The sequence below is a fragment of the Gossypium hirsutum genome, chromosome D09 (assembly GCF_007990345.1).
Source record: "Gossypium hirsutum isolate 1008001.06 chromosome D09, Gossypium_hirsutum_v2.1, whole genome shotgun sequence".
In the NCBI taxonomy this organism is placed as follows: domain Eukaryota; kingdom Viridiplantae; phylum Streptophyta; class Magnoliopsida; order Malvales; family Malvaceae; genus Gossypium; species Gossypium hirsutum.
In genome coordinates, this window is record NC_053445.1 from 21,979,712 (window position 1) to 21,996,947 (window position 17,236).

The window sequence follows — 17,236 nt, forward strand, 5'->3', positions numbered from 1 at the left end:
TAGTCAAGCTATAAATAGGTCATGTAATTCACATTTTAAGGGTAATGAACAATTTGATAGCTTTGCTAAATTGTGAGGTTGTTTTCAACTCTCGTTATTCTCCAAAAACTTGTGAGACTTATCAAACATCTTTGTGGCGTCAAACTTGTTTTTGTTTCTTCCCGAACTTATCACTTTAATCCCAAAAGTGTGGCGTTCGATTCATACTAAGGTTCCTATCACTATTGATAGTGGGTCGAAGTTTCTATCCATTTAACAAACCTTCCATCCATCCTTACCAACCTAAGCATTCTCCTAAGTTATGGGTTAACACATTCCTATTGTGTTAGTTCGGCTTTTGAATCCTTAGCCAAATTGCTTTCATTGTTTTCTAATTCATTTCCTAAACCAGCAAAAACCCTTTTGAGCCTAAATAAACCCCTTTCTTCTAGCCTATTTTGTAAAGCCTCAATTTACTCCTAATTCACGATCGGGCGATCTTTACGACTCAATTCGATCTCGAGGTGAGTGCGTATCAGACTCTATGAGTCTATGTGGTGTGTTGGACATCCGTGTATTCGATGAGTGATGATAGAGTGGAAACATGAAAATATACACAGTTTTTCATGTCTTTTTTAACTCAAATTCATGTAGTTTCGGTAAAATTATTGTTGAAAAATATATAATAATTATAAAATAATTAAATTGCACTCAAATTATGAACATGTTGAATTTTAATTAATTTTATATCAAATTTTGATTAATTTCGATAGATTTGCACAAAGGTCAAAAAATGGCTCAACAGACACTATTAGAAGCACAAAACTGAGAAGCAATTTTGAAGCATAAGACGGTCCAAATTATGTGTATTAATTCATAGTATAATTACTTTTAATTTTAATCCAATTTAATTTGGGTTAAATAAATTATTATTAATCAATTATGAAAAGGGGCCCAGTTGAGTTGAACCGAGAAAACCGAACCAACCGAGTACTGGGCAGCCCAAAACCATCCCACATGTTGACCCAATCAGCTTGGTTGGCTGATTATTTGGCTTGCAAAATGGCCCTTGAAGACTCCTTCAAATTGCATTCAAACCCCTCCACTATTTGTGTCTTTCTAGATTTGCCCCTACCTTAAAACAGCAGGTTTGAAACCTTCAAACTTGCCACATGTGTGGCCAGCCATGGGGGGACTCTATGGCTGCTGTTTTTTTTGCTAATTTTGGCAGTCATCTCAACCTATAAATATCCCCTTGGCTGCTCACTTCAAACACACCTCAACTCTTCTTATCTCTTCACTTCTCTCTCATTTTTCTCTCTTCATTTCTCAATCATTATTCTTCATTCCCTTGCCGATTTCACCTCTTGAAAAAGAGTCATTCATCCACCATTTGGATAAGTATTCAAGTGTTCGTAGAAGCCTCGGTTTGACAAGAGCAAGCGGAGAAGTAGGAGTGGAGCAAACTAGTCAAGCCACGGAGAGAACACCATATTTGATCCTTGTTCCTTATCCTTTTAATTTTTTTTTGTTGTTATGATGAACATGTCTATGAATATTTATGATGTTGAAATGTTTAATTTAATTAATATGGCTTAAATTTAATTCATGTTAGGTTGATTGCATTTCGTCTACTTAATTTATTAAAATTGTGTTTGTGTTGTTATAGGTCTTGGTAAGATGTTTGATTAAGGAAAACAATGACTAAGTTATTCTTGCATTACAATTGTAAGATAACTAATGAATTAATTATTTAAATCGATTGAAATTGTATTTAATTGACACAGTACTTAATTAGTGCATGTTCAATCATCTAAGGTAGCTGAGGGTTAAATTAGCAACGGTATCTAACGATACATTAGCCTTGCATAACTTGCAAGATTATTGTGATTAAACTGTTTCAAGGTATAAATACATTGTTACCTCAAGTAATCTTTTATGTGCTTATGAGATTGATTTAACTGTTTGAATTGGCACAGAGATATGTACAAGAGATTATTTTTATTTCATAAGTATGTATGTGCATTAACACATTTGCTTATTAAAATTTGTTTAATCGGTTGAATTGACATAGAGATATAGTCAAGAGATAAATGGATTTTGGTAGGTAAGTATGTTCATAAGTTAGCAAATTACCGACTTGTCGTGAATTTATTCGTAACAACATTAACATGAGTTTAATAATTCTAAGTTAAGAAATGTAATTAATCTAACACAATTATGTTATCTTGATTAAAATCATCTTTTGAAATCGTGCATTGGAACTTTATTTTATTTTTTTATTTTACTTTGTTAAAATCCTAATTTTTAATCACCTCTTCAATTCAAAATACTTTTCTTCACCAAAGTGTTTTTAAAATTCCATTCATAAATAAATCTTTTCACAGTCCCTGTGAGTACGATAACTCGACATTTACTTGTCACCTTATTACTTGTTACGATTGTGTACACTTGCACATTTCCGTCGTTCCAAGTTTTTAGCACCGTTGCCGGGGACTATTTTAAAAAGTCGTTATTTTTGAATTTGTGAATTTTACATTTTGGTTTATTTTTCTGTTAAATTATAACTTAATTAATTTATCTGTGTTTATTTCAGGTGTTTATGAGTATTGATCGAATCATCGATTTACCCCCTGTAGACCCTAAGATTGAAAGAACTTTTTGACAGCGAAGAAGACAAGCAAGTCAGAGAAGGACCGAAGAGATGAACTTAAGAAATTTGAATCAAGGAAAAGGAGCAAACCCTGTTCAAAATCCTACCCTTATTGCTAATGATAATGATAGAGCTCTAAAACAGTATATCATGCCAGTGTTTCATGATCTTAATTCGGGTATTAGAAGACCCGAAACTAGGCACAATAGTTTGAACTGAATCCAGTCATGTTCCAGATGCTTCAGACAGTGGGCCAATTCAATGGAATGCCTACCGAAGATCCTTATATTCACTTAAGACTGTTTATGGAGGTGAGCGATTCTTTCAAGTTAGCTGGAGTACCCAAAGATGCACTATGATTGAAGTTGCTCCTATATTCGCTAAGGGACAGAGCTTAAACCTGGTTGAACTCATTGCCACCAAATTCAATTTTCACATGGAAAGAGTTAGCAAAAAGATTCTTCATGAAGTATTTTCAGCCTAGAAAGAATGTTAAGTTGAGGAACGAGATCACTGCTTTCCAACATATGGATGATGAGTCCTAGTATGAGGCATGGGAAAGGTACAAAGAATTATTATGGAAGTGCCCTCATTACGGAATCCCACATTGCATCCAACTTGAGACGGTTTATAATGGTCTCAACGCTCACATGAGGGTGCTAGTGGACGCTTCTGCTAATGGTGCTTTGTTTTGTAAGTCTTACAATAAGACTCATGAAATCATAGAGAGGATTGCCAATAACAATTATCAATGGCCAACCAATTGAGCAGCGTCAGGAAGATGAGTCGCTGGAATTTTACCACTTCACTCGCATCTCAGGTATCCTCGATTTCCTTGATGCTTAAAAATTTTACCACTAATGGGTTTAATAGTTTTACAGCACAACCACCGAATCAATTTGAAAATGTAGCTTGTGTCTATTGTGGGGAAGGACATCTATTCGAAGAATGTCCATTGAACCCAGAATCTGTGTATTACATGGTAACCAGAACTAAAATCGAGGAAGGAAAGGTCTACAATCTAATTCCTACAACCCATCGTGGCGAAACTACCCTAATTTCTCTTGGAGCAACCAAGGGGCTGGACCCAGTAACACATATGCCCAACCCAGACCGATCCAACCACCTATTTTTACCTAACAAGTTTAGAAACAACCTCAAACTGAACCATCCAATGGCTTAGAAAACTTGTTGAAGGCATACATAGCCAAGAATGATGCCTTAATCAAAAACCAAGCAATTACAATGAAAAACCTGGAAAACCAAATGAGCTAGCTTGCAATTGAACTCAGAAACTGACCACAAGGTGTTTTACCTAGTGATACGGAGAATCTGAGGAATCCTGGGAAGAAGCATTGCAAAGCATTGACATTGAGGAATGAAAAGACATTAAAGCCCAACACCGTCGAAGTTAAAAAGGAGCCAACCGATGCTCAAGACTCAGAGGAAGTTCAACCGAGTGTTGAAGTTCCAGTTTCACTGGAACCAAAATCTGCAAAATCTGATAAGGTAACTTCTGAACCAGCTAATTCTGATAAACTAACAATTTTGTTTGGTGCAGAATTGCCATAGAAGATGAATCAACCAATTCCAGCAAAGAAGCCTCCACTACCCTACCCGCAAATACTTCAGAAGAAGAAGCAGGAAGTTCAATTCAAGAAGTTCCTAAACGTACTCAAGAAACTTCATATCAACATCTTGTTATTTGAAGCACTTGAAAAAATTCCGAACTACGTCAAATTCATGAAGGTTATCTTATCAAAAAAATGAAGGCTTGGAGAATTTGAAAGGGTAACCCTAACAAAGGAATGCAGCGCATATCTTCAAGACAAACTACCCCAAAGTTGAAGGATCCTAGATGTTTTACCATACCTTGCAACATTGGAGCAACATATTATGGTAAGGCACTATGTGATTTGGGTGCGAGTATCAACTTCATGCCCATGTCAATATTTAGGAAGTTGGGATAGGTGAAGTTAGATCTACTACGATTACGCTTCAATGAGTAGATCGGTCTTTAGCACATCTAGAAGGAAAAATTAAGGACGTATTGTTACATGTAGACTTTGAAGCAAACAAAGAAGTGCCAATCATCCTAGGAAGGCCTTTTCTATCAACTGGAAGGACCCTTACTGATGTGCTGAAGGGCGAGCTTACTATGCGTGTTCAGGACGATCAGGTAACATTTAATGTTTTTAAGTCTATACGATTTCCTAACACAATTGATGATTGTTCTGCAGTGTCCAATTTAGAGGAATTAATCATGGGAAAGAACTTAACTATGTTGAGGACCTATTGGAACAAATTTTGACATCAGACCCTCCAAGTGATGAAGAGGAGGGAGAATACTTAGCTTTGCTAGAAGCTAATCAAAAGGGATTTAATTCGCAATCCCATTTTGAATTTTTGTAGTTAGAGAATAGGGATTCTGCCCAACCAAAAGCGTCAATCGAGGAGCCACCTAAATTTGAACTGAAGGTACTTCCCTCAAATTTAAAATATGTTTATTTAGGTAACACTTCTACTTTCTCTGTGATTGTTTCAGCGGAATTAACCGTTGAGCAAGAAGAGAAACTCATCCTAGTATTGAAACAATTCAAGAAGGTTATCGGATCGACCATAGCCAATGTTTGTTGTATTAGTCTGTCTGTATACATGTACTAGATCATCTTGGAAGGTAGTGAGAAAGGGACGATTGATGGACAACAAAGATTGAACCCCATCATGAAGGACGTAGTCAAGAAAGAAATCATTAAGTGGTTAGATGCGGGTATAATTTACCCCATCTCAGACATTTCATGGGTAAGTTCGGTTCAATGCATGCCAAAGAAAGGAGGTATTATGGTCATTAAAAATGAGAATAACGAGTTGATACCGACTAGATCAATTACGGGATGGAGAATTTGCATCGATTATCGAAAGCTGAATAAGGCAACAAGGAAAGATCACTTTCCTTTGTCATTTTTGGACCAAATGTTGGATAGACTCGCAGGGTAAAACTATTACTATTTTCTCGATGGATACTCGGGGTATAATCAGATTACAATAGCACCGGAAGATCTACACAAAACAACATTCACTTGCCTGTATGGTACATTTGCATTTAGACGCATGTCATTTGGTTTATGTAATGCACCTACTACATTTCAAAGATGTATGATGTCTATTTTTACTGATATGCTTGAGAAATACTTGGAATTCTTTATGGATGAGTTTTTAGTATTTGGAGATACATATGATGATTGTCTAGCCAATCTAGCGAAGGTACTAAAGCGATGGGAAGAAACAAACCTTGTATTCAACTGGGAAAAGTGATATTTCATGGTACGAGAAGATATATTTGTAGGGCATCGGATAACAAGACTTGGAATCGAGGTAGATAAAGCAAAGGTAGATGTTATTGAAAAACTCCCGCCTCCAACATCTGTAAAGAGTGTTAGGAGCTTTTTGGGCCACGCTGATTTTTATCGAAGATTTATCAAGGACTTTTCCAAAATTGCTAAACCTTTATGCAAATTATTGGAGAAGGACACGACGTTCAAATTTGACGAAGAGTGTTTAAGAGCTTTCAAATATTTGAAGAGTCGATTAGTTTCGGCACCCATAATTGTCAGACCAGACTGGGATTTGCCATTTGAATTGATGTGTAATGCAAGTGACTTTGCGATGAGCTGTCATGGGCCAGCGAAGGAACAAAGTTTTTCATCCCATCTACTACACAAGTAATAGTGAAAGACTTACTTGCTATTATATTTACTTTTGGCAAGTTTCGATCTTATCTTGTAGGTACCAAAGTGACTGTCTATACGAACCACTTGGCAATTAAGTATTTACTTGCCAAGAAAGACACTAAGCCGAGATTGATCTGATGGGTACTTCTACTTCAAGAGTTTGATCTAGAAATTAAAGATTGAAAGGGAGTAGAAAATCAAGTAGCAGACCACTTGTCTAGATTGGAGCTACAAGAAAGGAATTCACCTTTTATACCAATTCAGGAGACATTTCCAGATGAACACATACTGAAGGTAAATCATGTCCATAATACCCCTTGGTTTGCTGATATTGCTAACTATTTAGCTTGTGGTTTGATGCCGATTGATAAGACATATCATCAAAATAAAAAGTTTCTTCACGATGTGAAGTACTATTTCTGGGAAGTGTCATACTTGTTTAAAAAGTGTGTAGATCAAATGATTAGGAGATGCGTGGTAGAAGATGAAGTACATAAGATTCTATATCATTGCCACTCAGCTCTAAGTGGGGGACACTTTAGAGGTACATGTACTACGACCAAAGTATTGCAAGCCTGATTCTTTTAGCCAACACTATTCAAAGGTGCATATGCTTACGTAAAAAGTTGTGATCGATGTCAAAGGGTTGGAAACGTCACCAACAGAAATGAGATACCCTGAACAAACATCATTGAGATAGAAATATTTGATGTTTGGGGTATTGACTTTCTCGGTCATTTCCCTTTATCTTTTGGTCATAAGTACATATTAATAGTAGTAGACTACGTGTCTAAATGGGTTGAGGCTGAGGCATGTCTGACGAATGATGCTAAGGTTGTGATGAAGTTTTTCCAGAATCATGTGTTCACAAGGTTTGGAACCCCAAGAGCCATCATCAGTGATGGAGGGTCCTATTTTGTGAACAAATGGTTGAAGTGGTTACTCAACAAACATGGAGTGAAGCACAAGGTTGCCATAGCTTACCATCCACAAACGAATGGGCAAGCTGAACTGACAAACAAAGAGATCAAAGGCATACTCGAGAAGGTAGTTTGCCCGAACCGATGAGATTGGTCCAAAAGACTGGATGATGCTTTATGGGCCTACAAGACATCATACAAGATACCTTTAGGCATGTCACCCTATAGGTTGGTCTTTGGGAAAGCCTATCATCTGCCCTTGGAGTTAGAGCACAAAGCTTACTGGGCTCTCCAACAACTCAACTTGGATTTTAAGCTTGCTAAAGAGAAATGATGCTCCAACTCAATGAGTTAGAAGAATTCTGAATGAGTTAGAAGAATTCTGAATGTTTTCATACTCAAGGAAAGACTTAAGAGATGGCATGATAAGCCAGTTCGAGTTCTAGAATTTGAAGCAGGTCAGCAAGTCTTGTTATTCGATTCCAGATTAAGGTTCTTTCTAGGTAAGTTAAAATCACGTTGTTCTGGTCCATTTACGATTCACCGAGTTTATCCACACGGATTTGTCGAACTTCAAAGTAAGGGAGGTAATTTTTGAGTCAATGCTCAGCTTTAAAACATTACTAGGGGATAAAATTGAATGGGATCAAATTTCGTTCGTTTTATTAGATATTTAATTTTTCTTGTTTTTTCTTTTTTAGTAAATGATTAGCGTATATTTTCAGGATTAGTATGTTCAAATAAATTCTGTCTAGGAGATTGGAACTTAAATGAGACTGCTTGTGGCCCTTCCAATCTTTCCTGGTAATTGATTTTAACATAATCTTCCGAGAAATTATTCCCTAAATGGCAAAATAAAATTTTAGTTTTCAAATAAAAGGGTCAATTTTGATCCAAGTTTTAAATTGCAACTCAATTTCAAATGTTCCTTAAGTCTAAGTACTTAATTGAATTATTTTCAAAATTTGGTTGCTCTCTTTGTAAATGTTAAAAATAAGATGTCTCTTTTTGTAAATATTTTCAAAAGGCATCTAGAATAAATGTTTTTAATTTAATAAATAAGATTATAATTATTAATATATAATTACATCCATTATAATATATATTAATTATTATCAACTTTGCATAAAATTATGATTAGTTTAAATTTGATCATATTTTATTTAATAAGTTTTTATTTTAATAAATTAATAACAAATAATAATTTAATATACATTATATTAATTATTAACTGTTGTTAACTTTATGTAGAATTAGAACTTAAAATATTTTAATTATTAATTTGTTCTAAGAATTCTAATTAAACTCCTACTCCTTTTACTATAAATTTCACCTACCTTTTCCATTTTTTCACTCATCCCTCAATTAAATCCTAGCATCCATAACCCACCAAGCTCCAAATCACCTAGTGCCGAACTCTCTAGCCATAACACCGCCCAGCTCCACTCGGCATCCTCACCCATTCAGCTCGCGGCCCATGCACGCACCTAACAGCCCCCATGCACAACGTGCGCACCAGCAGTCGCTCCGTGTCACTGCACCTGCTACCCGTCCAGCTCCAGCAGCTCGCCAAGCCTACTCGATGCACTTGCTTGCTGACCATTTCCCTGCATTTGTGCAGCACATGCATGCCCTGCTGCTCCTTAGCGTGCTGTTGTCGCCTTGGTATTCATACCACACCATCAAGACACCCTACAACCATCACTAAACCAACCTATTTTGTGTTAGATTTATTTTCTTTGAGTTCTTAACTTTTATAAAAAGTTGGTAAGACAAAATTTTCTCCTAAAATTTTAATTTTAATTAATTATTTATTTTTTCAAATTATTGAATTATTAATATTTTATACTAATTAAATTTTTGAGAAAATATTTGTTCTATTTTATGATTTGGTTAATCATGTCTTGGAAAAGAACTCGTGTCTCTGCCTAAATTGACGAATCACAAAACAAATTCTACTGTGAAGAAGATAAAGCGAGAGACGAAAGCATTTACAAGAATCAGCAGATGCACCCAGAAAAAGGCTTTACACTGAAAGAAAGCAACTATATTGATTTCATGGCACGCATTCGACAAGTTGCTGAAGCTCTCAATTGGGAGTAGTTTTGTGAGAAAAGATCTAGTCTGGATGAAGAGTTAGTTCGTGAATTTTACATGAATTTAATCTCAAGAGAATTGACGAAAGTTTCTGTTCACGGAATTAAGGTACCAATAACCTCAAACGCTATTAGTGAATTCTTTGAATTACCTGATTTCGAAAACGATGAATATTCTTCCTTGATGAGAAATATTGAGTCTGAAAATCTACAAGAAATTCTCAAGGAACTTATAGTTCTAGGTTCTAAGTGGACTGTGTCAAAGCAAGGAATTCACACTTGTCACAGAGAATATTTGACACCATTAGCGAATGTATGGTTCTATTTCATTCGATTCAGCCTTATGCCTATTTCACATGGGACTACAATTTCATTAGAGCGAATGGTCTTATTATACTCAATTTTAACTGGAAATACCATTGATGTGGGAAAAATCGTCCTGAGAGAAATGTGGAATTGTATTGCTAGACGTTCTGGCCTAACTTACTTCCCCTTTACGATAACAATTTTGTGCTTGAATGCTAAAATTCTTGCAAATGTAAAGAATACAGGTTATAGCCAGGGCACAATCACAGATTCGGACCTCTACTGAATAGCTCGAGACTCTGTTCTATAGCAACGAGTTGAAGAAAGTGAGGATCCTAAAGAAGAAGATGATGATGATCCCACAGAGATCAAACCGATGCAATCAGTTGAAATCCCACAGAGATATTCAAAAATACGGGATGGCTCAATGAGAAGTGCTTTTACGAAAATATACAATGACCCGTTTACTTTTGTGCTTGAGTTTCCAGATTTCATATTTGAACCATGGAGTCCACTATCGAAGAGGGAGCGAAGCGATTCATGCAAAAACAAAGACGATGGAGCAAAAGATGAGTCAAATTCGAAGGAATCTGCAACTAAATAAAATGGGGGATCTTGACTTTATTTTATTTTTGTTCTTAGGTTATTTAATATTTTAGGATTAGGTTTTGTTAGGAATTTTTATTTTTCGCATAATAAAACAAGAGGTGGAAATCATAAATAAAAATGAACAGGCTGCAAAAAGTATAAAGTGTGGCAATAGATATATACATGTCTAGGATTGGATCTAGAGAGAGCTTGGTACTTAAGCAATCAAATTGACTCACCCTTTTCTGGAATCCTACCTGGTGTATAGTATCTATTCACTTTTAACAATGAGGACATTAAAATTGAAATTATTTCCACTCAAAATAAATTGTTCTTTTAATTATGATTAGGATATATTTTGTTCAAAAATTTGAAATTTTGTTAAGTATGCTAAAATTCAGTATAAATAAAGTTTGATTATTTCAATAATTGTTATGTTAGTTTAATTATGATATAAATGTATTTTTAATAAATCATGCAAATCATACCATAAAAATTTTAGTTCCTGAGGAAAGTTAGGCATGCATAAAAGTTTAAGTCTCTAAAATTGACTTAGTAGTTTCTTGAGGCAAAATCCTAGGAAGCATGCAATGTTGAAAATGATTTAGGCAACTTTTGTTTGGACCGTTTGAGCATTTCAAGCCAACCATGATGAATTTTTATCCCTTGAAACCCAACTTTGAGACTATATGACCTAATTTTTTTGAACCCTTGCAATATTTAGCCATCACTTTTCTCTTAATTATCTTTAAATTTTTTCAAGCACTAGACTCAGTACTATTCAGAATGTTATTTGAAAATAAGTTTGGGGGAGTTAAAAAGAAGTATCAAATGCTCAAAGAAAGAGAGCATATGTACTTGAAAGAAAATAGAAGTACAAAAGAGCTTGTGAAAGCAAAGTAAGTTGGTGTATTAAAGGTAATTATTCCGAAGGTCTGATTGAAGTTGAGTCTAGGGTTTTTAGCCTAAATTTATTTATATTTTACCTACCCCTAGCCTAGCCACGTTACAAACTTTTTAAAAACCTATTGATTCAAGTTTCTATGCTACCTTATGTTCAACATATGAAGGCATAAGTTAAACTTAATGGTTGCAGCTTAATCTTGAATGAGGGAATAAATTCAAATTAGTAGGGATTTAACATGTCTTTATTAGGAAGGATTTAGTCTATTTTTGCTATCATAAGAATTATTGAGATTAATTTAAATGATATGTATACATAAGTAGCATAAATATCAAATTTCTTATTTTTGGGCATAAGTATACTAAAATCATATTTTTGGGAAGAATGTTGTTCTGAAGGAATTTTTCAAAGGTGTTTTCAAAAAATTCTTTTCAAATTTGTGCATTACTTAAGTTTGGGGGTGTGGAAACACGGAAATATACACAAGTTTTCATGTCCTTTTTAACTCCAATTCATGTAATTTCAGTAAAATTCTTGTCGAAAAATATATAATAATTATAAAATAATTAAATTGCACTCAAATTATGAACATGTTTAATTTTAATTAATTTTATATCAAATTTTGATTATTTTCAATTATTTTCAACTAATCTGCATAGAGGACGAAAAGCGGCTCGACAGACACTGTTAGAAGCACAAAAGTGAGAAGCAATTTTGAAGCATCAAGGAGAAATAATTTTTCAGAATAAAACAATAGATTATGTGTATTAATTCATAGTATAATTAATTTTAATTTTCATCCAATTTAATTTGGGTTAAATAAATTATTATTAGTCAATTATGAAAAGGGGCCTAGTTGAGCTGAACTGAGAAAACCGAACCAACTGAGCACTAGGCAGCCCAAAACCATCCCACATGCTGACCCAATCAGCTTGCTTGGTTGATTATTTGACTTGCAAAATGGCCCTTGAAGACTCCTTCAAATTGCACTCAAACCCCTCCACTATTTGTACCTTTCTAGATTTGCCCCTACCTTAAAATAACAAGTTTGAAACCTTCAAACTTGCCACATGTGTGGCCGGCCATGTGGGGACTCTATGACTGCTGATTTTTGCTAATTTTTGTAGTCATCTCAACCTATAAATATCCCCTTGGCTGCTCACTTCAAACACACCTCAACTCTTCTTATCTCTTCACTTCTCTCTCATTTTTCTATCTTCATTTCTCAATCATTATTCTTCATTCCCTTGCCGATTTCACCTCTTGAAAAAGAGTCATTCATCCACCATTTAGATAAGTATTCAAGTGTTCGTAGAAGCCTCGGTTCGACAAGAGCAAGCGGAGAAGTAGGAGTGGAGCAAACTAGTCAAGCCACGGAGAGAACACCAGATTTGATCCTTGTTCCTTATCCTTTTAATTTTTTTTGTTGTTATGATGAACATGTCTATGAATATTTATGATGTTGAAATTTTTAATTTATTTAATATGGCTTAAATTTAATTCATGTTAGGTTGATTGCATTTCGTCTACTTAATTTATTAAAATTGTGTTTGTGTTGTTATAGGTCTTGGTAAGATGTTTCATTAAGGAAAACAATGACTAAGTTATTCTTGCCTTACAATTGTAAGATAACTAATGAATTAATTATTTAAATCGATTAAAATTGTATTTAATTGACACAGTACTTAATTAGTGCATGTTCAATCATCTAAGGTAGCTAAGGGTTAAATTAGCAATGGTATCTAACGATACATTAACCTTGCATAACTTACAAGATTATTCAAATTAAACTATTTCAAGGTATAAATACATTGTTACCTCAAGTAATCTTTTATGTGCTTATAAGATTGAATTAATTATTTGAATTGGCATAGAGATATGTACAAGAGATTATTTTTATTTCATAAGCATGTATGTGCATTAACACATTTGCTTATTAAAATTTGTTTAATCGGTTGAATTGACATAGAGATATAGTCAAGAGATAAATGGACTTTGGTAGGTAAGTATGTTCATAAGTTAGCAAATTGCCGAGTTGCCGTGAATTTATTCGTAACAACATGAACATGAGTTTAATAATTCTAAGTTAAGAAATGTAATTAATCTAACACAACTATGTTATCTTGATTAAAATCATCTTTTGAAATCGTGCATTGGCACTTTATTTTATTTTATTTATTTTTCTTTGTTAAAATCCTAGTTTTTAATCACCTCTTCAACTCAAAATATTTTTCTTCACCAAAGTGTTTTTAAAATTGCATTCATAAATAATTTTTTTCACAGTCCCTATGGGTACGATAACTCGACATTTTCTTGTCACTTTATTAGTTATTGTGATTGTGTACACTTGCACATTTCCATCGTTCCATAGAGCTCACTTTTATGTTTCATAGCTCAAGTCCCAAATTATCTTAAATTATGAATATGCATGTATTATGATATGTGTTTATATGACATGTTACCATTATGCAATTTATCTATAAACATGTTTTTGAGTATTACGACATATGCTTGAATGTTATGTGATTATATGAGTATTATGATATATGCTTGAATGTTATGTGATCATATGAGTAGTGTGATATGTGCTTGAACGTTATGTAATTATATGAGTATTGTGATATATGCTTAAATGTTATGTGATTATATGTGTGATGTGATATATGCTCAAAAGTGAATATGTTTACCATGTGAATATGTTTACCATGTAAAAGAACTAGTAATAATGCACGAGTAAGTATAATATGACACTAGTGTTGGAACTATTGAGGTTATGTTATATGGTTGTTTCGTTGATGCTTGATGAATTATTTGCATTGTGGTTATTTTGAGCATTCACTCAGCTTGTTAAGCTCACCCACTCCCTTCTTAAACCATTACAGATTAGTAGTGTGCCACTGTGAGCAGTGTGGTTCCAAGGGGTGATCCAAGCCAAATAATTTAGTTGCTATTAGTAGGTGTTATCATTATTTGTTTTCTTTTTGTGAATAAGGCAATGTGGTAGACTTTTAATGATATTTACCATGATGTTTTGGAAGTGTCATAACTTAATTACCTTTAGGATTTTGAGAATTGAATCGTATTATGTCGATTATCATTTAAACTTATTTTCGATGTTTGAGACTAGTATTACAGCTGTTTTGATGTTTATTTGATGACGATATGTTAGCATGATGGATTGGTACATGTTGAAATGATTTATATGCTCAATTATGTTGTCTTTTTCGAGTTTGGAGTAGAGGCATCGATATTCGTGTTTTAAAAATGATACCCCTGTATTTTCAAACGTGTAGGAAAATAGAATAGAGATTCAATATCGATACCTTATCTCAAGTATTGATACTCGGGGAAGAAATATCGATACTTTGGTAGGAGTACCGATAATTTTTGAAGTTTTGGTTTTTAAGTGAAAAACAATAAGCAATTTTGGTACCGATTTTCCAAGGGGTATAATACCTCTTGAGCAAAATAACGATATAATATCTTGAGTACCGATACCTACGTTTATGTTTTGAGATTTTGCTAAAACGGACCATATGCATGTTTAATTATTATTTTAAGGTTATTCTATGTATGTTAGCATGTAATGATGATAACTAAAGCTTAAGATAGACTTTAAACCTGTATGAATGTTAAAGTGGAAGACTTTTTGTTGAGAATGAGCTTTTACTTGTTGTATTTGACATGAGACGATGGTGTGACACCTTGATTTCCACCAAATTTTGAAGGAAGAAAGACATTTTTTAGGGTTCTTGAATTTGACTAGCTTGAGTGAGTGCATGTAAGTGATTCCGAGCCCTATTTTTAATGATTTTTATATTTTTGAAGTCATTGTAGCTTAATCTAGCTGGCCCGGGGGTTAATTTGTAAAAGTGTTTAATGGTAGATCTTAGTTCTTGTTGATAAATAAATAAGTTTTGTAAAGTGATTTTTGATGAAATTTGTATTTAGGGATTTGTTTGTAAAAATAGTAAAATTTTGTGGCAAATTTATGAAATGATGGTTTGTATGAGTTGATATAAGTCCCTAATAAATTTGGTTAGCTTGGATGGGGGATTAAAATGCTTAGATTTCAATTTATGAGCTTAAGGACTAAATTATAAAAAGTTAAAATGTTAGGGGCAAAATAGTAATTTTACATAAATACTAAATGTGGACTGAACTGAATACTAGAAGTATTAAATGAATTGGAATTGTCTATTTAGATCAAGATAGACAATGTACGAACTTAGATCTAGGTAAAGCTAAATCTTCGGAATAACTTGATTTAACTTTCACGCCCCTAGTTGTTGAGGTAAGTTGTATGAATAGTTATCGTTTTAATGCTATTTCAAATCGTATGTTAATATATTATTTATCAAACGAATTGATCAATGTATAAATAAACCAATGCAATGACAGTTATCGAGTCCTGGTTGAACCTTAGGAATTTGTAGGATACAAATGACATGTCATTAGGGATTTCATATTTCGGATGCTAGTCTTGAATGTCCTACCGATGATTGAGGTCCTACATTTGTTGCAGATACTCCACAGCTTGTGTGAGTAGGCCCATTTCACAGCTCGTGTGAGCAATGATGTAAAGGAAAGGTTATGGTTATATGTTTAAGCACACTTCATGTGAGCTTTCCTGAGTATCCAATGATATTCTAGATTGTTCAATGGGCAAGAAAATGGATTGAAATGGTAAGTTTTCAAGTGGAATTGTGCATATGCTCATGAAAAGGATGTATGAATCAAATGATGTATTTTCATATGAAAATGACTTACCATATGGTTATTTCAAATGAGTTATGTATATATTCACTAACTTGTGTATTGATGATGATGTATAGGCTTGTGCTAAACTTTTGGTTTGGGTTATTTATTATTGCTTATACTTATTTTTATATGAATGAAATTGTAAGTTATGTTTTATTTTCTACGAACTTACTAAGCATTAATTGCTTACGTAGTTTCTTTTCTATGTTTTATAGATTATCGGAAGCTCGATCGATTTGGAAGCTCGTCGGAGTTCTATCATACTATCTAGCATATATATCAGTAGTTTTCGCATGTTTTAGCCAAGGTTATAATGGCATGTATAGGTGGACTTATAATGGTGTTTAGTTGAATGTTTAGTTGATGATTTGATATGTATAAGTTGTGTAAGTTATCTTGGTTGGTACCATTTGATACCTTATTAGATTGTGTCATTTTGATTAACTTGTGATGCATTTTTGGAATGGTTCATATGGTATGTTTTGAGTTGGTATAATAGTGGCCAAGAAATCCATGTTTTAGAAAGTATTGAACTAGATATTGATGTTGAAATTAGGTAAAGTTGATATGTTTAGGTAAGTTTTGATGATTGCTTTTGAGGTGCCTTTGAATGGCATATTGGTTAGTTGAATTAGGACTTTTGGAATGACAAATATATGCATGTTTAGGTATGGTTTGATACCTTGTAAGTGTGCACAATTTGTTAAAATGATTATGCATGAAATGGTATAGAAAATGGCTTGATTTTAGGCAAATTTATGTCCACACGGCTTGAGACACAGGCGTGTAGGGCAACTCAGAGAGTTACAAGACCTGGCACACGAGCGTGTGACACGGTCGTGTGACCCTACTCAAAGAGTTGCACGGGTGAGGACACGGGCTGAGATACGGCCTTGTGTCCCTAGTTCAAAGGTTACACGGCCTGAGACACGGGTGTGTGTGTCAGTCAACGGCCGTGTGACCCCTATTTCCCAATTTTTATGAATTTTTCTTAGACTTTCCAAATGTTTTGAATTTGGTCTCGAATCATTTCTAAGGTAGTTTTAGGGCTTCAAGGGCTCGATTTAAGGACGAAATGTGCACGTATGATTGACTTATGATATGTTTATGTTAGTGGATGAAATATTGTTTAAATGTTTTTGATTGTATGATAATGCTTTGTAACCCTGATCCGGCGACGGATACGGGTTAAGGGTGATACATATGAGGTGTTGCAGTACGAGTTTGAGTTGAGAAGAGATGATGATTCCTAATTTATTCCTGTTCATTGAATATACCGAAGTCCAGCATTTGTTGCA

General features: G+C 34.1%; 1 non-coding gene across 1 annotated transcript; it reads right to left on the bottom strand.

Moving 5' to 3' along the window:
* Positions 1–3,126: 3,126 nt before the first annotated feature.
* LOC121221445 (small nucleolar RNA R71) lies at positions 3,127–3,233 on the bottom strand. The gene has a single exon (XR_005918837.1). It is a non-coding gene; the product is annotated as a small nucleolar RNA R71 (small nucleolar RNA).
* Between the last annotated feature and the right edge of the window lie 14,003 nt (positions 3,234–17,236).